Source organism: Myxine glutinosa, chromosome 2 (genome assembly GCF_964187855.1).
Source record: "Myxine glutinosa chromosome 2, kmMyxGlut1.1, whole genome shotgun sequence".
NCBI lineage: Eukaryota > Metazoa > Chordata > Myxini > Myxiniformes > Myxinidae > Myxine > Myxine glutinosa.
The window spans coordinates 244391939-244417849 of NC_136262.1; positions in this window are offsets into that span (position 1 = coordinate 244391939).

Genomic DNA, 25911 nt, shown 5'->3' on the forward strand with positions numbered 1-25911 from the left:
CGCACGGCGCCTGCTCGACCTGCCCGAGCTCGGCGACACGCGCCCGTCCGAGCGCATGGACTATATGCTCTCGTTGCTCGGTGAGCACTCTCCGGATTTCCTGTTCCGCGAGCTGTTCCTTCGCCAGCTGCCTCACCCGGTACGCCTCGCCCTGGCTGGCACGTCGATCACCGATCCCCGCGCCCTCGCCAAGGAAGCCGATAAGATCTCCTCGGCGGGCCAACACATCGGCGCGGCTACCTGGAGCCTGCCGCCGTCCGAGGCGACGCCCACGACACCCGAACGCCCGGCACGGTTGGAGGCCGAACTGCCGGTGCAACTGGCGGCCGCCACGCCGCGCCGACCACTTCCGACATGACGGCCGGGGCCTCCACCTGACCAGGCGTGGTGTTATTACCACGCCAGGTTCGGACACAAGGCTCGGACGTGCCGACCCCCGTGCACTTTCGGCAAGTCGGGAAACGGCCGGGCCGGCGTTCATTCCCAGCCATGAACGCCGGCCACTCGGGCAACTTGCTTTTTATTCGGGACAAAGCGTCCGGGCGGCGTTTCCTTTGTGACACCGGCGCCCAACTGAGCGTCATACCCGCCTCCGAGCAGGACAGGCGGGACGCCGTTTGCGACCCCTCTTTGGTCGCTGCTAATGGCTCGGCCATACGCACTTTCGGCCCGCGCGACGTCACCCTCTGCTTCGGCAGCCAGCGCTTTCAGTGGACCTTTGTGACCGCCTGCGTCCCCATGGCTTTGCTGGGCGCCGACCTCCTCTGTGCGCACGGGCTGCTGGTCGACGTCAAACGTCGTCGCCTTGTCAACACCGAGACCTTCAGCTCCCTGGCGTGCACGATGAGCAGCTCCGCGCCGACCGAACTGGCGTGCGCCCTCCCGACGGCGAACGGGTTCGCTCGCCTGCTCGCGGAATTCCCGGCCCTCACGCGGCCGACGTTTTCGGCCGTCGCAGTGCGGCATGGGATCGAGCACCACATACCCACTATGGGCCCGCCGGTCTACGCCAGGGCCCGCCACCTCGACCCGGCCAAGCTCGCCATGGCAAAGGCCGAGTTCGACGCGTTGGAGCACCTCGGCATCGTGCGGCGCTCCAATAGCGCGTGGGCCTCACCACTGCACATCGTGCCAAAGCCGGGGGGCGGATGGCGCCCGTGTGGTGACTACCGCCGCCTCAACGACGCTACCACCCCCGACAGGTACCCGATCCCGCACATCCAGGACTTTTCCGCCCGTTTGGCGGGACAGGTCATATTTTCCAAAATTGACCTGATACGGGGATACCACCAGGTACCTGTCCGGGCGGCCGACGTCCCGAAGACGGCCGTCATCACGCCGTTCGGCCTGTTCGAATTTTTGAGGATGCCGTTTGGCCTCAAGAACGCGGCCCAGGCGTTCCAGCGCTTAATGGACGGCGTGCTGCGCGACCTGCCATTTCTTTTCGTCTATCTGGACGACATCCTCGTCGCCAGCACGTCCCGCGCCGAGCACCTCCTCCACCTCCGAACACTGTTCGGTCGCCTCAGCGAGCACGGCTTAATTGTCAACCTGGCCAAATGCCACTTCGGCACGATGACCGTTGACTTTTTGGGCCACCGCATCACCTAGACCGGGGCCGTGCCGCTGCCTACCAAGGTCGAGGCCATCACCACGTTCCCGCATCCCCGTTCCATCAAGGCCCTACAAGAGTTCCTCGGCATGGTGAATTTTTATCACCGATTCGTGCCCCGTGCTGCTCAGCTCATGCGGCCCCTTTACGAGGCCCTCCGGGGCAAGCCGGCCAAGCCTGACATCGTTTGGTCCGCGGCCATGGACGCGGCCTTCGCGAGCGCAAAACGGGCCCTCGCCGACGCAACGCTGCTGGCTCACCCGGTGCTCAACGCGCCCATCGCCCTCACTACGGACGCCTCCAACTACGCGGTGGGCGCCGTCCATGAACAATGGGTGGACGGGGTTTGGCAGCCACTCGCTTTTTTCAGCCGGCAGCTCCGGCCGAACGAGTTAAAATACAGCACGTTCGACCGCGAGCTGCTCGGTCTATTCCTGGCCGTTCGCCATTTCCGACACCTCCTGGAGGGCCGCCCGTTCACGGCTTTCGTCGACCACAAGCCGTTGGTCTATGCAATGGCCAAAGTCACGGAGCCGTGGTCGGCCCGCCAGCAGCGCCACATCTCCGCCGTGTCGGAATTCACCACGGACATCCGGCACGTCGCTGGCAATGACAACGCCGTGGCCGACTGTCTTTCTCGGGCCAGCGCGAACGCGGTCCACCTCGGCGTGGACTTCGCGCTCATGGCGGCCGACCAGACCACCGACACCTCGGTGCAGGCCCTCCGGGCGGCGGACACGGGCCTCCGCCTGGCCGACATCCCCTTCGCGGGCACCGTCCTGCTCTGCGACGTCTCCCAGGGCCAGCCTCGCCCCATCGTGCCCGTTTCCTGGCAGCGCCGCATCTTCGCCTCCATCCACGGCCTTTCTCACCCGGGCCGGAAAGCTTCTCAGAAGCTGGTGTCGGCGCGTTTCGTCTGGCACGGCCTTCGACGGAACGTCCGCGACTGGGCCAACGCCTGCACGGCCTGCCAGCGGGCCAAGGTCCACCGCCACACCCAGGCCCCGCTAGCACCTTTCAACGTGCCTGCACGGCGTTTCGACCACGTCCACGTGGACCTGGTGGGTCCCCTGCCCCCATCGCGGGGGTTCACCCACCTGCTCACCATGGTGGACAGGACCACCAGGTGGCCGGAGGCCATGCCCCTCACCTCCACCACCACCGCCGACATGGCGCAGGCGTTCATCGCCACCTGGGTCGCGCGCTTCGGCGCACCGGCGGACATCTCGTCCGACCGCGGCCCACAGTTCACGTCCGAACTTTGGGGCGCGGTCGCCCGCTCGTTGGGGGTCATGCTGCACCGCACCATGGCCTACCACCCCCAAGCCAACGGGTTGTGCGAGCGGTTTCACCGCTCCATGAAGGCCGCACTCATGGCCGGCCTTCAGGACGACGGTTGGACCGACCGGCTGCCGTGGATCCTTTTGGGCCTCCGCACGGCCCCCAAGGAGGACCTCCAGGCATCCGCCGCCGAGCTCGTCTACGGCCAGCCGCTCCGCGTCCCAGGCGAGTTCGTGCCCGACGCTACCAGTCCCTGGTCCACCGCACACCAGCGCTCGGACCTCCAGGAGGCCGCCCGACGATTTGCCCCCGTGCCAACGTCCCGCCACGGTGGCCCCCAGTCCTACGTCCCCCCGGCGCTTCGCATAGCGGAGTACGTCTTTGTGCGTCATGACGCGCACCGGGGGCCACTCGGACCGGATCTCTGTGGACCGCCTCAAACCGGCGCACGTGGACGTCGACCGACCACCACGGTTGGCCCTTCCTCCGCGGCGAGGCCACCCCCCATCTACAGTTCCCCCCGCTCGACCACCCACCACCGCATCGGAGCCCCCCCCCCCCACGACCCTCCAGGGGTCGCTTCGGCCGGGTCATCCGGACCCCCCTTAAATTGACCCTGCCGGTGCAGGTCGATTCTGGAGGGGCGTGTGTAGCGGTTCCCGCTGAATGTACACAATCGCCTTGCACCTGCCAGGACGCGGCCAGGGCACGATCGCCATGCCGGGCTCGTCCGGACGGGCCCAGACGCGCCTCTCCTGGGCATGCCCGGACTCGCTGTTCCCGGGCACGCCCGAACCTCCCGGGCACGCCCGGTCTCGTCTTTCCTGGGCATGCCCGCTCTCGCCTTTCCAGGGCTCGCCCAGAGCGCCCGGGCATGCCCAGCCTCGACTTGCCAGGCCGCGTCCAGGACGCCCGGGCATGTCCAGACTCGCCTTTCCAGGGCTCGCCCAGAGCGTCCGGGCATGCCCGCTCTCGCCTTTCCAGGGCTCGCCCAGAGCGCTCGGGCACGCCCAGCCTCGACTTGCCAGGCCGCGTCCAGGACGCCCGGGCATGTCCAGACTCGCCCTTGACACCCGGGCATGCCCGGTCTCGGTTTTCCCGGGCATAAATGTGTATATATATTGCTGCCCGATAAACGGGCTTTTCAGAATACCTGAGCTGTTTTGTTTCAATAAAGCAACTCGGACGAATTCCGTCTTTGGTCGCGTCAATTCTTTCGACTCGCGTTGGAGCGCAGCTCCTTCATGACAACAAGTCTCCTTGTATAACCAACTCAGGACCGGCCAGAATACAATCAATCATCCAAGCAGGCAGAATATACAAAAACAATTTATGGCAAGGCCTCGAAAGTCAGCTTGTAGCAAACCCAAGTTTATCTATTCAATATCACAAGAACTGTGTATCAAAGTACACATCCAAGTCTAACTTCGCGACCATTCTCCGTCGTGCATCAACAAGTACCGAAAACACAACTGAAACTGTTCCAGCAGCGAAGCGTTTACGTTGCTCGTCAACGCCTTTTGACTTCCGACAACACTGTTTATATTGCGCAGACATATGTAATGTCACCAAGGACGAGAAACATCCTGAACTGTGGCGTCCAGCATATATGTGCAGATCAACACATTCAGACCAAAGAGACAAACCTTTCAAGCTTTACTTGATTGAGAAATGTGATACCCGAGGGGAGAAGTGGGGAGAAGATGTGAAGCATCGTGCACAGGGTGCCCTAAGTGACCTACATGCAGTGGAAGCACGATATCACAGAGACTGTACGAGTAGATTCTTCGCAAACAGAAGCTTAGTTCGTGAAAACAATGACACATCGACAACAGACGATGGTACCTGTCCAGATTTAGCACTTGATATTATCATCAATGTAATGTGCGATGACAAAAACCGCATTTGGAACTCGATTGAGTTGCATCACGAGTACCTTAATCACAGAGGTACTGTCTTGAGTAGAGCCCGCCTTGTTGTTGCTGTCCACCGTCATTTCTCTGGAGATCTGCTTGTTCTCTCCTCGCCAGGATTTGCAAGTATTATTACCTCCCGAGCTAACACTGCTGTTATTCTGAAGCTCGTCAAGGATGCTGACGAGGACGACGTTCCGACATTCATCGGGAAAGTAGGCAAGCAATTAGCAAAAGAGTGTGCAGCCATTGTTTGGGACAAATCGTCTTACAACACACATGTTGATGTGAACACTGCAGCAGAATTCTGTATCGAGTACACTGTTAACATTACTGACAGCAATATCACCGAAACTTACCAACTCCTTACCAGCTATGCTGATCGGAAGTATAATCACAAGCATGGTGACCAACGGACCGACGGATCTCCAGGTGGCATTCGGGGTGCTGATGCGGGACTCAAAACAACTAATAGCTCACATGTATGACTATCGTGTTACCTGCAGCTATGACGAAGTCCTCCGATTCAAGAAATCAGCTGCAGTCGCTACAGCTCGTGACCTGAGTCAACAGGGAATCATAGACACGAAAGAAGGCCTAGTTCAAGTGATCTGTGATAACTTTGACACAGACATATCATCGCCAAATGGAAAATCATCAACCCATTCTCTGGCAATGATCATCACACAACCAACAACCAGCGATGAGACGGATGTGCAAGACACAATCAGACGACTCAAAAAAGAAGATTTAAGTAAGGCAATCGTTGAAGAGGTTGAGGAACAGGGACTTTCTTACTATTGCCAAAGGAATCCCCCCCATGCAGCGAAAACATACGACATCAATTTCTGCTGAATTCCGAGCACACCAAGATGTGTCTCGAAGGCGAGCTGAAGAGAATGATTTTGCTTTCTTCCAAGATATGACCACACACAACAATTGTCCAGAATATAACGGCTATAACACGAAGATGTCTTGAGAGCAAGGACACACTTTGAAACCGAAGACTAAAGTAGTATATCTACCTTTGATTGACCTGCCTCGCACTGACCCATCTACGATGATGCTTGCAATGAAGAAAGCCCAGAAGGTGTCTGAAGAAGTAGAACAAGAATATGTGATATTCACAGCTGACCAGCAACGATACCGAATAGCACGTCAAGTGGGAGAATGAGGCACAACTGGGCAACGTCTATCTGAGACTTGGTGGCATGCACCTGCTCATGAGCTACTGTGGTTGTGTGGGTACACTAATGGCTGAAAGTGACATAGTAGAAATTCTAAGCACTGTTTATAAAAAAAAAACAAGAAAACATATAAAAAGATGTTTTATTGGCGTTTCTATGTCAATTAGTAACCATAATATGGAGAAAAGAAGATTTTACGAATTTTATGGTGGCCATCTTGGATTTTGTCATTTTCTTCAATTTCCCCAAGGGTAAGAGGTCTACACCCACCTGGATCTTATTATATAAACCCTTGTGAGTAATAATCAACATTAAAAAAAAACTTTATCCGGCAAGAAGGGGTTAGGTGAGAAATGGTCGTTTCACTGCCGGACTACTAGGCTCTGATGACTTCTTGCTGTGTAAGTTTAATACACCCCTTTTAAATCATATTGTTTCCATCATTTATCCTCATCCACCCTCTCCACCTCCTCCATTGTTCGTGTCTACCTACTGCATTGCATTGCAGGATTCAGCATGACTCGGTATACTTCACCTATCATCTATGCACTCACTCCATTCTCACCCTCACCTACCTAAAAGGGACCCAACAATTTTGAGTTAACAAAGGTGAACTGATTTTAAGTATCAGCAGTATATCTATAATAATAAAAGGCAGTGTCCGTCCGTCTGTCTATCTGTCCATCTCCATAACCCCAAAACCATGAAACCTAGCAGCCCCAAACTTTGCATGCATACACCTGGGCCCGTATTCATAAACGTTCTTATGTTAAGTACACTTAAACTCCAAGTGTGACACTTACCTAGGACTAAGAGTTATGTCGGTATTCATAAATGACCTTAAGTGTTACACCTCACTCAGTGTGACACCTAAATATAGGCATAACACCTAACCGTTTTGACTGGCCGTTCCTAGGGTTAATGATCACATTTCTTGCACGATTGTGTCAGTTTCTGTGGTTTGGCTGAGTGCCATGACATAAGGACGGGACTACATAACTGGGTTAAAAACCAAATGCTATTATTTAATGCTGTTGTAAGTCGCTAGGAAGACCTTAGGCATTCTTTCCACCCTTCATCATGGCAGGGAACAACTACGTCGACGAAGCGAAGGAAAAATTTCACTGATGCTGAAAAATTTCGGCTGTGTAAAGAGTATGAAAAGCACATTGGTGTCATCGTATCGACGTTTTCCGCCGCCGTTTCGAACAGAAAGAAGCATGGCACATGGGTTAAGATAACCGAGGCCATTAATAGAAGAAATCCTAACGTGGTAAGGAGTGACAATGACTACCAGAAAAAATGGCAGAACATGTGCTCAGTTATGAAGGATGAATACCGCACGTACAGAAAATAACTTGTACAGAAAAGAACTTGCCAAAACCTTAAGTTCCCTTGGCAATGCGTGGTTTCGCAATGTCAATGGATCAAGATTATCACCAATAACATCAATAGTGTAGCGGCTACCGCTGGGTTTTCACAATCGCCTTGCACCTATCAAGGACGCGGAGCGATCACCATGCCGGGCTCGTCCAGGACGCCCGGGCAGGCCCGCGCTCAACTTGCCAGGCCTCGGTCGGGACGCCCAGGCATGCCCGGGCATGCCCGGGCAGGCTCGCCCTCAACTTGCCAGGCCGCAGCCAGGATGCTGGGCCACGCCCCCTCTCGCCTTTCCTGGGCAAACGCTCCGGGATAATATGTATATATATTGCTGCCCGATAAACGGGCTTTTCAGAGTGCCTGAGTGTTTGGTTTGAATAAAGCAACTCGGATGAATTCCAGCTTTTTGTCGCGTCCATTCTTCCGATCGACGTGGGAGCCCCAGCTCCTTCATTGGTGACCTACCGACATGGACACGGTAGTCGCCCTTAAACTGCCTACCTTCTGGGAGGCTCACACGGCGGTTTGGTTCGCACAGGCGGATTCCCTGTTCGCCCTGCGAGGCATCACGGCCGACGACACCCGCTTCCACCATGTGGTAGCAGCGCTCGGTTCGGCTACCGCGGCCCGCGCCCTGAGCCTCCTCGAGAGCCCGCCAGCCGCTGACAAATACGGCGCGATTAAGAAGCTTCTCCTCGACGCTTTCGCCCTCCCATCGGCGGAACGCGCACGGCGCCTGCTCGACCTGCCCGAGCTCGGCGACACGCGCCCTTCCGAGCGAATGGACTACATGCTTTCACTGCTCGGCGAGCACTCTCCGGCATTCCTGTTCCGGGAGCTGTTCCTCCGTCAGCTGCCTAACCCGGTACGCCTCGCCCTGGCAAGCACGACGATCACAGATCCCCGGGCCCTTGCCAGAGAAGCCGACAAGATCTCCGCCGCAGGTCAGCGCATCGCAGCGGCGACATGGGACCCACCGCCGTCCGACGCAACACCCATGGCGCCCGAGCACCCGGCACGGTCGACGACCGAACTGCCGATGCAATTGGCGGCCGCTACACCGAGCCGACCACCTCCAGCACGACGACCGGGGCCTCCACCTGACCAAGCGTGGTGTTACTATCATGCCAGATTCGGACAGAAGGCCCGGACATGCCGACCCCCGTGCACCTTCGGCAGGCCGGGAAACGGCCGGGCCGGCGTTCATTACCAGCCATGAGCGCCGGCCACACGGGCAACTTACTGTTCATCACGGATAAAGCATCCGGACGGCGCTTCCTGTGCGACACCGGCGCCCAACTGAGCGTCATACCCGCCTCTGACCAGGACAGGCAATCCGCAGTTTGCGGCCCCTCCTTGGTTGCGGCCAACGGATCGACCATCCGCACCTTCGGCCCGCGCAACGTCACCCTCTGCTTCGGCGGCCAACGCTTTGCTTGGACGTTTGTAACCGCAAACGTGCCCATGGCTCTGCTAGGCGCCGACTTCCTCTGCGCACACAGACTGCTGGTGGACGTCCAACGGCGTCGTTTAATCAACGCCGAAACCTTCAGCTCCCTGGTATGCACATTGAGCAGCTCCGCGCCGACCGAGCTGGCATGCGCCGTCCCGGCGGCGAACGAGTTTGCTCGCCTGCTCACGGAGTTCCCGGCCCTCACGCGGCCGACGTTTTCGGCCGTCGCAGTACGGCATGGGATCGAGCACCACATACCAACCACGGGCCCACCGGTCTACGCCAGGGCCCGCCGCCTCGACCCAGCCAAGCTCGCCGTGGCGAAGGCCGAATTCGACGCGTTGGAGCACCTCGGCATCGTGCGGCGCTCCGATAGCGCGTGGGCCTCGCCACTGCACATCGTGCCAAAGCCGGGGGGTGGATGGCGCCCGTGTGGCGACTACCGCCGTCTCAATGACGCTACCACCCCCGACAGGTACCCGATCCCGCATATCCAAGACTTCTCCGCCCGTCTGGCGGGACGGGTCATTTTTTCGAAAATTGATCTCATACGGGGATATCACCAGGTACCTGTCAGGGCGGCCGACGTCCCTAAAACGGCAGTCATCACGCCGTTCGGCTTATTCGAATTCTTGCGGATGCCGTTTGGTCTCAAGAACGCGGCTCAGGCGTTCCAGCGCTTGATGGACGGCGTGCTGCGTGACCTGCCGTTCCTTTCCGTTTACCTGGACGACATCCTCGTCGCCAGCACGTCCCGGGCCGAGCACCTCCTCCACCTCCGAACACTGTTCGGGCGCCTCAGCGAGCACGGCCTCATCGTCAACCCGGCCAAATGCCACTTCGGCACGACGGCCGTTGATTTTTTGGGCCACCACATCACCAAGAACGGGGCCGTGCCGCTGCCAACCAAGGTCGAGGCCATCACCACGTTCCCGCGTCCCCGCACCATAAAGGCCCTGCAGGAATTCCTGGGAATGGTGAATTTTTATCACCGCTTCGTGCCCCGCGCTGCTCAACTCATGCGGCCCCTCTACGAAGCCCTCCGGGGCAAGCCGGCCAAGCACGACATCACCTGGTCCGCAGCAATGGATGCGGCCTTCCAAAGCTCAAAGCGGGCCCTCGCCGACGCAACACTGCTCGCTCACCCGGTGCTCAACGCTCCCATCGCCCTCACCACGGATGCCTCCGACTACGCGGTGGGCGCCGTACATGAGCAATGGGTGAACGGGGTTTGGCAGCCACTCGCTTTTTTCAGCCGGCAGCTCCGGCCGAACGAGCTCAAATACAGCACGTTTGACCGGGAGCTCCTCGGTCTACACCTGGCCGTCCACCATTTCCGCCACCTCCTGGAGGGCCGACCTTTCACGGCGTTCGTCGACCACAAGCCGTTGGTTTACGCCATGGCCAAGGTCACGGAGCCGTGGTCGGCCCGCCAACAGCGCCACCTCTCCGCCGTGTCGGAGTTTACCACGGACATCCGGCACGTCGCCGGCAAAAACAACGCCGTGGCCGACTGTCTTTCCCGGGCCAGCGCGAACGCGGTCCACCTGGGCGTGGACTTTGCGCTTGTGGCGGCGGACCAAACCACCGACACCACGGTGCAAGCCCTCCGGGCGGCGGACACGGGCCTCCGCCTGGCCGACATCCCCTTCGCGGACACTGTCCTGCTCTGCGACGTCTCCCAAGACCAGCCTCGCCCCATCGTGCCCGTCACCTGGCAACGCCGCATCTTCGCCTCCCTCCACGGCCTTTCCCACCCGGGCCGGAAAGCTTCCCAGAAGCTGGTGTCGGCGCGATTCGTCTGGCACGGCCTTCGTCGGGACGTCCGCGATTGGACCAGCACCTGCACGGCCTGCCAATGGGCCAAGGTCCACCGACACACCCAGGCCCCGCTGGCACCTTTCACCGTGCCCGAACGACGTTTCGACCACGTCAACGTGGATCTGGTGGGCCCCCTCCCCCCGTCACGGGGGTTCACACACCTGCTCAACATGGTGGACAGGGCCACCAGGTGGCCGGAGGCCGTTCCCCTCGTCTCCACCACCACCGCCGACGTGGCGCAGGCTTTCATCGCCACCTGGGTCGCCCGCTTCGGCACACCGGCGGACATCTCGTCAGACCGCGGACCACAGTTCACCTCCGAGCTGTGGGGCGCGGTCGCCCGCAACCTGGGGGTCAAGCTCCACCGTACTACGGCCTACCACCCCCAAGCAAACGGGTTGTGCGAGCGATTCCACCGCTCCATGAAGGCCGCGCTCATGGCCGGCCTTCAAGACGGCGGTTGGGCCGACCGGCTGCCGTGGGTCCTTTTGGGCCTCCGCACGGCCCCCAAGGAGGACCTCCAGGCATCCACCGCCGAGCTTGTCTATGGCCAGGCGCTACGCGTCCCGGGCGAATTCGTGCCCGACGCTACCAGTCCCTGGTCCGCAGCTCACCAGCGCTCGGACCTCCAGGAGGCCGCCCGACGGTTTGCCCCCGTGCCAACATCCCACCACGGTGACCCCCAGGTCCTACGTCCCCCCAGCACTTCGCACAGCGGAGTATGTTTTTGTGCGTCACGACGCACATCGGGGGCCACTCCGGCCGCCGTACGACGGGCCCTTCCGGGTGCTGCGACGGGACGACAAGTCGTTCGTCATCGACATCGGCGGCAGGTCGGACCGGATTGCGGTGGACCGCCTCAAGCCGGCGCACGTGGACGTCGACCACCCACCACGGGTGGCCCTTCCGCCGCGGCGAGGCCGCCCCCCGTCCACGGTGCCCCCCACTCGACCGCCCACCACCACACCGGACCCCCTCCCACGACCCGCCAGGGGTCGCTTCGGCCGGGTCATCAGGACCCCCCTCAAATTGACCCTGCCGGTGCAAGTCGATTCTGGGGGGACGTGTGTAGCGGCTACCGCTGGGTTTTCACAATCGCCTTGCACCTATCAAGGACGCGGAGCGATCACCATGCCGGGCTCGTCCAGGACGCCCGGGCAGGCTCGCCCTCAACTTGCCAGGCCGCAGCCAGGACGCTGGGCCACGCCCCCTCTCGCCTTTCCTGGGCAAACGCTCCGGGATAATATGTATATATATTGCTGCCCGATAAACGGGCTTTTCAGAGTGCCTGAGTGTTTGGTTTGAATAAAGCAACTCGGATGAATTCCACCTTTTTGTCGCGTCCATTCTTCCGATCGACGTGGGAGCCCCAGCTCCTTCAATAACATCCAAAATCGTTTGCCGGTCAAGGCGGAATCGTTGGTATAGTTCGACATCATAGTACTCATCTAGCGGATGAAGTCGGTCACGAAATACTTGTTCTCGACGAATTTCACGCTGTTGAACCAGCCGTATCAGAAGCAATGCAGCCATTCCTCTTCACTGTCTGGTCGAAAGTGGACAGAATATACAGTGTGTGGCCAACTTACGTTCACTTAAGACACCCCTGGAGGTGTCTCAAATATAAGCATGAAGCTGAGTGTAATACATTAGGTAAGTAGCACATTGAATACCACTTGTTCGTAAAACCTAAGTTAGGAGGTACTTAAGTGTTATACTTAGACTTAAGTACGTTTATGAATACGGGCCCAGGACCTCCAACACATTGTAAGGATGAAAAATGGGTGTTTGGGAGTGTTATAACATCCTTTTTGAAGATGATTAACGATGTGCTCATAAGAAAAAAACCCGATGTGGTGGTTTACCAATATGGCGGCCTGCTATCTTGGTCAGCCCACTGCACGTCGCTTGGTTCTTAAGCCACCATTTTGTTTCGGCCTACTCAAACGTGGCTTGCCTTGGAAAAACGATCAATTATTACATAATTGAAGCATATCATCAAAATCTGGATTCGGATATGAGGATTGGATGCTGCAGACTAAAGAAATGTCCAAATATGGAGTGATATCTCACAAAATTTACCATATCTTGCGATTTTATAACTAAGTGTATGTATGCATTTATTTAAGCGAGACTGCGATTCTCGTTCTGGTGTTAGTTTTTTTTAAATTTAGCTTAATAATAGTTTTTAACTTAATTCTTACTTCCATGGGAACTGCTCGGAGACGTGTTTTTTGAATGAAACGTTTTTAGCAAAGAACACTATTTTAGTAGTTGGAACCGCTTTTACTGTTAAGAGTCAATTCTTAAGTAGGAACCAGATGGGGCCTGTCAAAACCCCCCAAAGGAAAGATATATATATATATATATATATATATATATATATATATATATATATATATATATATATATAATATATATATATATGTGTATATATATATATATATATATATATATATATATATATATATATATATATATATATATATATATATATATATATATATATATATATACATACACAGACTTGGCATTTAATATGGAATTTATTTTTTTTGTGGGGGTGAACTTACTTTTCAAGATGACTGAGAACCAAAAGTTCATTGGAATTATGTTGAAATTATTCTAGATTTTGTTAATGTGACCTTTAAAAGAAAAAAAAACCACATTTGACATTTCGAAGCAAATAAATTGATCCTTGAAGGTGATGTAAACTGATATCGAACTCACTTCAAGGACAGTACTGTGTTAAACTTCTGTACGTTTTCCAGAAGTATCTCTTTATTTTGCACTTTAGCCAAAAATTTTTTTAACAAAAACAAAAGTTAAATTACGACTGGGATTACGGACAGTAAAATTGCAGTTCAGTACTTCGTGTAACCCCCACGAGCATTCAGGAGAGCACGTACACGTCGAGGCATGCTGTTCACGAGATTTGCCAAGGTTTGTACAGGAATCGCTTGCCATGCAGTGACACTAGCCTGCTGCAATTCACGCACAGAGGTAAGCTGCTGGTCCAAGTTGTCGATTTGATGCGTTAATTCTGCCCACAAGTTCTCTATCGGATTCATATCCGGGACATGGCAGGCCACTCCATATGCTCCACACCACGGTCAGCAAGAAAGTGTTGGATCATGCGAGCACGATGAGGCCGTGCATTGTCATCTTGGAAGAAAAAGTTTCCTCGAAAGGCTGCACGAGCAAATGGAAGCAATGTTTCTTCCAGAATGGCCCTGTACTTGAACTGGTTCAGGTTTCCATTCAGTACAACCAGGTCAGTTTTGCCCCCTGCATGAAAAGCAGCCCAAACGGTCACCCCACCACCTCCAGCTTGGACTCTTGGCACTATACAATCTTCGTTGTAGGCTTCATGCACTTGTCTGTGCACTCGGTCGCGGCCATCTTGATGACAGACCAGAAATCTAGACTCGTCACTGAAGGTCACGTGATTCCAGTGTCCTGGCTGCTATTGACGGTGCTCTCTGGCCCACTGCAATCGGCGCTGGCTGTGTTGTCTGGTCAGGAGTGGCTTTCTCAAGGGACGCCTGGCACGATAGCCTGCTTGAACCAGTCGTTGGTTGACTGGCCTTCTGGATACAGGCACATTTGTCAGTTGCTGCCACTCAGCCCTAAGCCGATTAGCTGACTTGGTACGGCCATTGCGGACTAACCGGTGCAGCTGGCGATCATCCCTCCTTGTGGTTCTGCGGGGACGTCCTGGCCTCGGTATTGGAGTAGGGACACCCCTCTGAGCATTTCGTTTCAGGATCTTTGACATCTGACCTTGAGTGATGCCATACTGCCGAGCAATAGCACGCTGTTTCATGACGGAATTTCGTAAAGCCACCACTCCATGACAAACAGCATTGTCGAGGTGACGGACCATCTCCAGAGGAAGCGGCAATAACTTTTGTAGATGTGCAGCAGTTGTTTTCCACTAATACAGAACGCAACAACCCTTACATACCCAATTGTGAAGCCAATCGTCAAATGTACCTGTTCGTACATTTTGTCACGCCACCTGTGATATAATCCTGTTATTGACTTCATGATGCGACAGACAATCAGTGACATTGTTCTTTTAACAAAAAATCACCGAAGCGTAAAAGAAACTCACCAGATTGATAGACTGAGTTCAGAAACTAATCCCAAGTCAAGAAAAAAAAAAAATTCCATATTAAATGCCAAGTCTGTATATATATATATACATATATATATATATATATATATATATATATATATATATATATATATATATATATATATAAATATACATATATATATATATATATATATATATATATATATATATATATATATATATATATACATATATATATACATACATACATACATACATATGTACATGCATATATATTGTTGCGGATATGGGATTTGCATCCATCCATATCCGCTTATAAATATTCCCCTATTTCCTCAATACTTCCCAACTATCCCCAATCCCCCATTCCCTAGTCCCATTTTCTGTAAACAACACTCTGTAGACCCGACCTCCCCCTATTTCCCCCATTAAATGTCGTGCCCAGGTTCACCGCATCTCATGTAAGACAACTATAGGACATCTTGCTAGTTATTCTTAGTCTATGTCAGTTAAGGACTCGTTTCCATTAATTCTGACCCTTCGTTGCACCAGAATGTGATTGTATGGCACCGTTAGGAAGTTTAGGACCTCCCAATACCTCCCCGCAGCTCTTCCTCACAGTACAACAACAACAACAACAACAACAACAACGAGCGCAGGCAGTGCGCGTCCTCACTCCGGCTTGGTTGGTAGGGGGTGTTGGGAGGGCACCAGGCCTTCCCAACGAGCCGCCATCAAACATGTGCTCGACGGGGTTACCAAATAGGGGCTCCCTGTCAGCTCCTCGTCAAGGGCGGAGCCCGGTAACCCCCGCACCCAATGGAAGCGGCGGACCGGCCCCAGTGGGGCGGAACCAACCAGCCGAGGGCGTGTCACTCCCGGCTGAGCATGCGCAGTGAGGGGGAGGTGACGTCAGATGCGCGCTGAGCTTGAAGCAAGAAAGACGTCCCCTCCGAGCGCTGTGAGACCTCCCCGCATCTTCTGGACCGTGCTTTATCCTGTCCCCGAGCCAAGGTGCACCTTGTGCTATCGACCTACCTGTCCCTTCCTGCCATCAATCCCTGTGTAAGTCTGCTTTGTTCCGTTTGTCTGTGGTCTGTCTGGGATAAGATAAGACGGTAATTAAGTGCCCATCTCTTCTGTGTCTTTACCTCACTGCCTTGTAATCTACCCCTTTTCTCCACCACTGTAATTATACCCTCCTCCGGAGGTCTTGAGAACTGTACCCCTTGCGTCGTTTCCTCTTTCCCAGTCGTCGTGTCCTTTCTATCATTGATTTGGCATAGCGCGATTTGGCCAACGTCTGGGTGAATCGGGTGAGTTGGGGAAGAATCGGGGGAACTGTTCGGTCGCGGTAATACCAACCGCTCGGTAAATAACATCTTTAATCCGCGGACCGTAACAATATATATATATATATATATATATATATATATATATATATATATATATATTGTTGCAGATTTCTTGGTCGGCCTTCTCCCCTTACCAAGGGGGGGTTAGTCCCCTTGTCATTGACGAGCCGACGGGATCCGGGGCTATGACGTTCCTTCCGGACGGCGTTAAATAGGGTTGTAGGCCGAATTCCTCTTACCTAAGTACCAACGCCGCCTAGGAAGCAAGGAAATAAGCCCCGCCCAAATCACGGTTATAGGTGGAGACGCCGAGCGGTAGCGAACCGTGACCCGAGCCATTATCAATGGCTAAACCCGATCTGAGCGGTTCCTAATCGTGCCACGCTTACCCAATGGAGGAAATCACTGATACGGTCGAATCAGGAGGAAACAAGGAATAACAGTTGGTTTATTACACTATGTACAATGAGAAGAAGAAGAACACACAGTGCAGCCTTATACAGTCTTATACTTATCCCAGGACAACGGGCCCGTTTCACACTCAGACACACTCACACGGGGTTGTAGATGGTCAGGTTGATGGTCCAGGGATGGCATCCAGGCAGTTCGCTCCGGTCCCCGACTCGCGCCGCGAAGAAGATGGTCAGGGCGGCAGAAGCTCCCTGCGGGTCGTTGGCGCACACGGGATTAAATGCGGGGCGAAAGGTAGGGCTGGCTGGGCGGTTACTTGCGGCCATGGTCGCGTACGTAACAACTGGACCGGCGCTCTAGGCGCTCCCAATACGAATTCGTATGCGCTCCCAATACAAGTTCGTATGCGCTCCCAATACAAGTTCATATGCAAGGCGCAATTCCTTCCAGTTCTCACAGCCCTCCGCTTCAACCAGTCCTCTTGGCAGTCCTCTTCATACGAGTGCTGTTGCGTAAGTCCTCTTGCACGAGTCCTGTTGCACGAGTCCTGTTGCATGAGTCCTGTTGCACAAGTCCTGTTGCACGAGTCCTGTTGCATGAGTCCTGTTCAAGGGCTTTGTGCGTGCGCTTATATAGCGCCACCCAGCGAACCCTCTGGAACTTGCCAGCCGCGCCCTTACCACGCCCCATACGACATGCCTTAGAGCCCTGATTGGTTATGGCTCTCACCGTTGCTGTCTCCGCCGCTCCACCCTCGATGCCGCCACACCCCGACCCCGCGCTCCTCCCTCTCTCAGGCCTACCTCGTGGCCACCCGACTAGTTGGAGCGAACAAAAGGCAGCTGACGCTGCTGTCGGCCAAAGCCTAACAAACGAGGTGGATTAGCCGAATGGGGCGCGGGATGGATTCTGCCCAAGGAGGTAGATTTGGAGGGTGGAGGCAAAATGAAAGGGGGCCTATCTTATTTCTTTTACACAACGCAGATGTTACTCGGGAAATGGCCTTATCCTCACACATACTATGACATAACGAATGTTCTAAGGGGCCTACGTGTTGCTTGTGGACTAACTATGGGGGCAAACCTTTAACCTTTAATGATGTTATATATTGTAACGGTTTTTGAGAAGTGTAACAATTTTGGAGGAAGTGTAACGAATGTAAAAAGTATGGTTTTGTTGTGTGTAACACCCTGGTAATGTAAATAATGGTCGCAGCCGTCCTCCTAGTTAATTCCATGAAACTTACACGCAGGCCACGATATATCTTTTTTAATAGTTTATTTCCTTATTCTATGTAGGTTAAATATGTGTTTCCCACTAGATTGACTCTGCATTGTATCAAACGAAATAAGCGTAGGCCCTTCCAATTTCCCCAATCATCTCCGCTCTCCAAAGTTCCTTTCAAAAGGGGTGCGAGTGGTGTTCAATCCCGCAAGCCGCCATTGCCCATGTGCTAATCTCGGAGAAGAAAGGCGTGTCTCCACCTCGTCATAGAGGGGAGGAGTGAGCCAACCCCACTTGGCCAACCAGCACCGCGGTTAGCGACCCGGTAGGCATGCCCTCGCAGCCGGCGGCTTGATTCCGCCCGGAGTAATAAAAGCGACTGTAAGGGACTGCTTCAAGAGATGACCTGGGAGATGAGCGAAGAGGTGACATACGAGAGGAGCGGTGAGCGGTGAGATGCGAGACGCTCCAAGCCAAAGAGGAGAGGTACTCGGAGAGGAAACCAGCTTTGGAGAGACGCGCTGAAAGGAGGGAGACGGCTCCACCAGAAGGAGAGGAGCAGGTGTGCCCGAGCCAGCGCGTGACGTCTACAGCATCGGCAGCGGATACGCGACGGAGGGTTTTCCCGCCAAAAACGCGAGGAATTGAGAGCTGCTGCCTCCGACCCTGCCTCCCTCTCCAGCAATCCACCTCAAGCCCTACCTGCCTGCAATATCCCCCGTGTAAGTGTGAACGTCGTCTGTCCTACTCGTTGGCCTGGAGTTAAGTAAATTGAATAGGATAAGCTAACGATGCACTGTGTGACTGCTTCTTCCATCCATTGCTGTAAATAATTTTGGTCGCTCTTTCTTTTTGCTTGTGTGTGTATAATAAATCTGTTCTTCCTCCGTACTCTGTCTTCTTCTCTTTTCATTCTCTTTCGGTCGCTTTAGAGGTTTCCCGATTGAATATCTGTGGTGCGATCTGGTCAACGTCGGGTGGAATCGGGCCAATTGGGGATCCTGTAACGGTCGCGGTTGGACCATCCGCTCGGCCCATCATAACATCTAAAAACCGCGTCTGTAACAATATACACTCTCAAAACCGCAACACTGCACCGCTCCTTCGCCAGGCTCGTCCCCGAGCCGAACCCACACAAGTGAGTACGACCGGTTTTGATGCAAGGGTCAGGACTAATTTTTAACTTACGTGTGACACTTAGGTGTGGTTCCCCTCTACATTTAATCTAACACCATGTGTGTGACAGTTTTACAACACTAAATATGTCCCACCTACTGCGTTGTGTACTAACTAGCAGACTCACACCCACGGCTAACCGAATTACGGAAAGGATTCTCAAACTAAACATAAAGCCGGTGGGGAGCATGTTATTTACAAGACTAACTAATTATTTGCAGAACTACAACCCAGGACCTGTTCTTTTTGTGGGAGAGAATTTTGCAGGAGAGAAACATAAAATGCACTGCACTGCACCAATACACCATCAAAAAAATGCACCAAAATACAAGAATGCACAAAAATGCACATTCACATTTCAAAAAATGTTTGCTGCTTGGCTGCTGGGCTGCTGCGTCTTGCGTCTTCTTGCTTCGTCTTCGGTGTGCGTAATAAAACTTGGAGATCTTCTTTCCTAGCACACCGGAATAATAAAAAAATGCACAAACCGTGTCCGTTTTTTAAAAATTATTTGCTGGGCCATCTTATGGTCCATCTGCGTGACCTTTATGCCACTTAAAACCAGTGGTCCGCAGGGCAAGATAACGCTTTCAGCAATTGTCTGCACCAGCAAAGGTGCCAGGCCACAGAACGTGTGGTCCATTAGGTGTACTGGTGCAGCCAGAGGTAGCAGAGTGCAGCGCAAAAGTGCAGCCGCACAGCTCAGGGTTCCTGCACACTCCCCTCAACAAAAGAAATGGGTCCATGGGTGGGGAGGAAAGACAAAGCAGAGAGTTTAGCGGAGGCAAGGGCGCAAAGGTACACACAATACAAGGCAATGCAACATGAGGAGCACGGGAAAGCGAGCGGAGAAAGCTCGTCCCTAACCGTACGTGACCCCCCATGTCATTCTACACAACCCTTGCCCCTCCCCGTATTTACACTTTACAAATTCGTCGCTACGTTTTGGCTTTTCTATCCCCTCTAATTCAAAATTCGTCATCCAATCCCTCCCAAGAAGGAAGAGATGGAATATCACACAATGTCACTTCCACGTCGAGATGCGTCTTACATTCCAAACAGCTCACAAAACCTTGGTGAGTGGATGTGGATGGTGCGAAGAGACTCTCATCCTAACTATACTCTAATTGACATTAACTCACTTAACTACCCGGGGTCTTGCCCTACCAATCCAATTGGCCTTTTTACACTATGCGGTTCTAAAAACCAATTCCCATTGACCATCCTGTGATGCCATCCAAATTTGGGTCTCACTCCCCAATTTTTCTCACTGTGCTTTCGCACAATTTCGGGGCTGGGTCGTGTGGCTCGACCAGCAGGTCTACCTACCTGCGCATCTCCGCCACTGAAGTCGCCACCCGAGCTTACCATGCTCCTTACAACTACCCTAAATCGGGGAAAGCCCCTCCTGGCTCTCTCACCCCTCTGATGCCCTCTCTGGCATTGGGCTACCCGGGTCCTCTCCTAGGATCCTCAGGTCCCACTCAACACTACTCTGAACTCTAACTGGCTCCATTAGCCTACCTGCGGCCTCACCTGGCCGACAGACTACCAGTGGCGGAGTGCCCCAATAACCATACTCACCAATTAAGCCCACACGCCAAGCCATTCCACTCACTCATGCACCCATCTAAGCTATACCTTGCTACTCCCTGCACCACAGGTGTCAATATCCAAACAATTTACCTAAACCCTCTATCTAACTTTAAACTACCCTCCCCGGGTATTCGTGAAGGGGTCCATCTTCCCCCATCCACTCCTTCGCACCATGCACTCCACACCATTCATTCCACACCACTTACTACACACACCATTTATTCCACACACCTGTTCTCCACTTGCACCCCATGCAAGCCCATTCACTCAACACAATTACACTTATCCTCAATACACCACTTATACACTTTCTCTGGTCATCCCGGACCAATGCCTCATTTGCCTCTCTGCCAATAACCTGTATGAAACATTCCAATCCGGATTCCGCTACAACCACAGTATTGAAACTGCTCTCCTCAAAATCACCAACGACCTTCTCCTCTCCTCTGACGCCGGCAACCTCAACATTCTCATCCTCCTCGACCTCAGCGCCGCCTTTGACACCATCAATCACACCATCCTCCTCACCCGACTTGAAACCACCTTTAACATTACCGGCACTGCCCTCTCTTGGATCAAATCTTACCTCTCTGACAGACGCCAGTTCATCTCCATCGATAACTGCAAATCCCCCACTGCTCCCCTCCCCCAAGGTGTCCCCCAAGGTTCAGTTCTCGGCCCCCTCCTCTTCATCCTGTACCTGTCCCCCCTTGGTCACTTAATCCGCCGTCATGGTCTCCAATTCCACTGCTTCGCCGATGACATCCAGCTTTTTATCTCCACCAAGTCCATCTCCACCGCCACCCACTCTATCCTGACAAACTGCATCACTGAAATAAAATCCTGGCTTCAAATCAACTTCCTCAAACTTAACTATGATAAATCTGAAATAATCATCATTGGCCCAAAAACGCTCACCAAATCCACCCATAACTTTGCCCTCAACATCGACGGTTTCCCAGTATCCACCTCCCCTCACATCCGGAATCTTGGCATCATCTTTGACCAAACCCTCTCCTTCGACAAATACACTAAACAGATCACAAAGACAGCCTTCTTTCACCTGAAAAACATTGCCGGTCTCCGTCCATCCCTCTCCTCCACGGCTGCAGAAACCCTCATCCACGCCTTCATCACCTCCCGTCTGGACTACTGCAACAGCCTCCAATATGGTTCACCCTCAATAATCACCAATAAACTCCAATACATTCAGAACAAGGAACTTCCGTTTCCGGTCCCTGGAGCAAGGAAACGTCTTGGAGCTCTGCACGGCAGCAAAAGTTATAGTATTTTTTCCATTCGTGTTTTCGTCAATTTCTACTCGTTTTTTATTGTGCATGTGTTGCAGGGTGTTTTCCAGTTGGTGTTGATTTGCAATTCTTGCAAACTTTTGTATAATTTAATCATTTTCTTTTCCCACCGCGTGCGCAGCCTGGTTTCTCTCAGCTTCCCTACCCCCATAGGTGTTCTGTGAATTTAAGTTCTTTCCTTCGCTGTATTGCTTATTTCTTAGATTTTCTCTTCTCCCCCTAACTTCCCCGAACATCGACCACTCGTCTAACGTTTTAAATCTCTTCAAAGTCTCTTCACGTCTCTTCTCGTCACGTCACGTCACGTCTCTTCAAAGATGTCCATGCGCGCACGCTTTCGAAGTTAAGTAACTTTACAATTGTGTTTTTGTCGAAACTGTATCTTTCTTTCGGTGTGCGTAACTATTGGTGTGTCTTTAATAGTATTCTTGGTGTTGGTTTTTCATACCTGTGTACAGAATCGTCGGTTAGTTCGTGTCGCGTATTCTGACGCCTAGTGTAGTACTAGTAGGCTACCGTGTCTGTAGTACTAGTACAGTGTGTCAGTGTAGTACTGACGTGAAGTACAGTGTGTCAGTGTCGTACTGACGCTATCGTGTCAGTGTAGTACTGACGCCTAGTATAGTAGTAGTAGGCTACCGTGTCTGACCTTGGCTTGAGGCTTTGTTTCTGTCTCAGCGGTTCTTCGATTGCGCTCGCAATTACTTTCGGTCTCTATTTTTCACGTTTCACGTTCGGTCTCCGTCTCTGTTTTCATCTCAACTAAAAAAAAAAAAAAAAAAATCCCTTCTCTGTTCTTATCCGTTGTTCGTTCTTATTTGTTCGTTGGTGCTTCGAACACGTTGTTCGTGATCACATGTTCACGTCGTTAAAAAATGTTTCAACTGACCCCTGAAGAACTGTATTCTGTCAGATACTATAACACCTTTTTCTTCTTCTTCTATAAAAGGATGCTTTCGACTTGCTCACCAAATCTATTCATTCCAAAAAAAAATTCCATCTCTTACAGTTACAGTGTCTCTTTCATCCATTCCCTAAACTCTCCAGAACTCCACCCATCCTTCAGCGTCCTCAAACGTATTTTTGATTCGACGGTCTCAAGAAACTCATTTTGCAATAAATGTTCGTTTCCCATTAATCGTACACTTTCTAAAATCCAATCTCACCCCTCCCCTCCAAATCTTCCCCATCACCCCTTCCCTCCAAAACTTCCCCATCACCCCTTCCCTCAAAAACTTCCCCATCACCCCTCCCCTTCAAAACTTGCCCATCACCCCTCCCCTCCAAATCCACCCCCTTGCCCCTCCCCTCCAAATCTTCCCCATCACCCATCTCTTTCAAATATTCCCCCTTGCTCCTCCCCTCCAAATCTTCCCCATCACCCATCCCTTTCAGATCTCCCCCCTTGCCCCTTCCCTCCTAAACTCCCCCCACACCCCTCCCCTCCGAGACCCTCCCTCACTCCTCCCCTCCTAGACTCCCCTCTCACCCCTCCTCCTCAAAGCGTCCTCCCCGCTTCTTCCCCCTTCCAACTTTCACCTTCATCTCCCTCAACCCTCTGCCTCACTCTTCCCCCTCCTCAAATAACACCTCACTGCACCTCACCCAATCACCATCAAACCTTTTGTCTGCCCCATTCTTCCCTTTCTCCAAGCTATTCTGAAATCTCTGACACACCTTCAACAGCTCTCCCTACCTCTTCCTCCTCTTCCACATCTTACCCTACCGCTCCCCCCCCCTGTTCTGTATCCGATGCTCCACCTTCCTCTTCTTTAACAGTATGGACCTCAAACATCCGGGGCCTTCGCTCAAACTTGACTGATCTCTCCATACAGATTGCTTCTGATAAACCAGACGTGATCTGCTTAACAGAAACTTTCCTCCTTCATGATGTCTCTGATTCCTTGGTATCTCTCCCAGGTTACTCCCTCCTCCGGTATGATAGACCTGAGCCTCGTCCTGGAGGGGGAGTTGCTATCTTTATAAAAAAACTCTCTTCCTCACTCGCCCTGCACTGCCCTCTCTCCACCTCACCCCCAGGAATACCTTTGGCTACGGCTTCCCCTTCGCTCCCACCTTTTGTTCATATGTGTGTTGTACCGTCCACCTAACAGGGATGACTCCATCTACATCTCGCTGTCTGATAATATGGACCAACTTCTATCTACCCATCCCAACTCTCTCTTCCTCATATGTGGTGAGTTCAATTGTCACCATGCCAGTTGGCTGGGTGTGGGTTCCTCTCTCACCAGCCATGGCTCTTCAGCAAAGGATTTCTGTGACTCACTGGGACTGACACAATCTGTCAATTTCCCGACCCGGATCTCAGTCAACAGAGCATCTTCTCTTCTGGACTTGGTTATGACAAACTTCCCTGAAAATGTCTGCTGCTCTTCTTCTGCTCCAATCGGCTCATCTGATCATGTGCTTGTTAAAGTGGACATCTCTCTGACCATTCTCAGAGAGCCTCCTCAGCGTCGACGAGTCTGGCATTTCACTCAGGCCAACTGGCACGGTCTTCAAGCAGCCATCAATCATCTGGACTGGTCTCCCATCTCTACCGCCTCTGACATCAACTCATCCTGGGAATTCTTTCAAAGTAAATTGCTCTCTCTCATGCACAGATTTATCCCATCTCGTCTTCAGTTGTCATACCCTTCCTCCCGTCCATGGTACACGGAATCTTGTGTTGAGGCTATTGCCCAGAAACAACTTGCTTTAGTCTCCTGGAAAGCAAATCCAACGGAAGGAAATCTCATTTCCTTTCACAAAGCCCGAAACAAGTGTGTGTCCACCCTCAGGAGAGCCAGGAAACAATATCTCTCCGTTCTCAGGACAGAACTCTCTTATCTGTCTCCCTCTTCCAAATCCTGGTGGCCTCTGGTCAAATCTGTTTTCTGGTGTTTGTTCCCCCTCCATCCCCTCCCTCACCTCAAACGGCCACACGGCTGATTCCGCACGTGAAAAAGCTGAATGCCTCAACTCTGTGTTTGCCTCTAAATCTTGTGTCCCAAACCCATCCCTCTCTGTACCCACCATACCCAGTCGTACCCAGCTGCTCCTGGAATCTGTGTCCTTTCCTCCTGACAAGGTGGAAAAGTTTCTGTCAACCATCGACTCTGATTCTGCAACTGGACCTGACGGCATCAGCCCACGGGTCCTAAAATCCTGTTCTTTCGCTCTTTCACTCCCTCTCTCTGTTCTCTTCACCCTCTCTTTTGCGCAAGATCATCTGCCATCTGCTTGGAAATCTGCCAACATCACCGCTTTGCACAAAAAAGGTGCAAAAACAGATCCCAGAAACTACAGACCAATCAGCCTTCTCCCAATTATCAGCAAAGTCATGGAATCCATCATTGCTTCAGATATGAAATCTTTCCTCTTCTCCAATGGCTTGATCTCTGATCATCAATTTGGTTTCAGACCTGGTCACTCTACTCTGGACATGCTGCTTCTGCTTTCTCAACAATGGATGGAGGTCCTCAATGCCAAACAGGAAATTAGAGCTGTCTCCCTTGACATATCACGTGCCTTCGATACGGTCTGGCACCCCGCTCTGCTCACCAAACTCTCCTCTTTTGGTATCCATGGAAATCTCCACGCATGGCTGGCGGACTTCCTCTCTAGTCGTAGTCAACGTGTGGCCCTGAATGGGTTTCTCTCATCTCCTCTTCCTGTTCAGGCTGGAGTTCCCCAAGGCAGTGTTCTGGGCCCTGTGCTTTTTCTGGTCTTCATCAATGATCTCTCTGACTCTCTTGAAAATCCTCTCTATCTCTTTGCTGATGACTCTACTCTCTGTCGCTCCATTCTTCATCCCTCAGATCACTCTCCCGTTACATCCTCTGTAACAACCATGGGTGTGCACTCCTGCACATACCCAATCACGCGCTCTGGTGTGCATCCCCCCACACTCTCCTCGGCCAACTCACACTCTGTGTCGCACTCTTCACATATACACTCCGTTGTGCACTCGCTCTCACTCTCGGTTTCACACTCTCCTGTTACACACCCATGCTTCAGTGCACACTTTTTTCTCACACGCGCGCCATTCGCTTTCGTACACCTCACCACGGACCTTCCACGAGCGCCC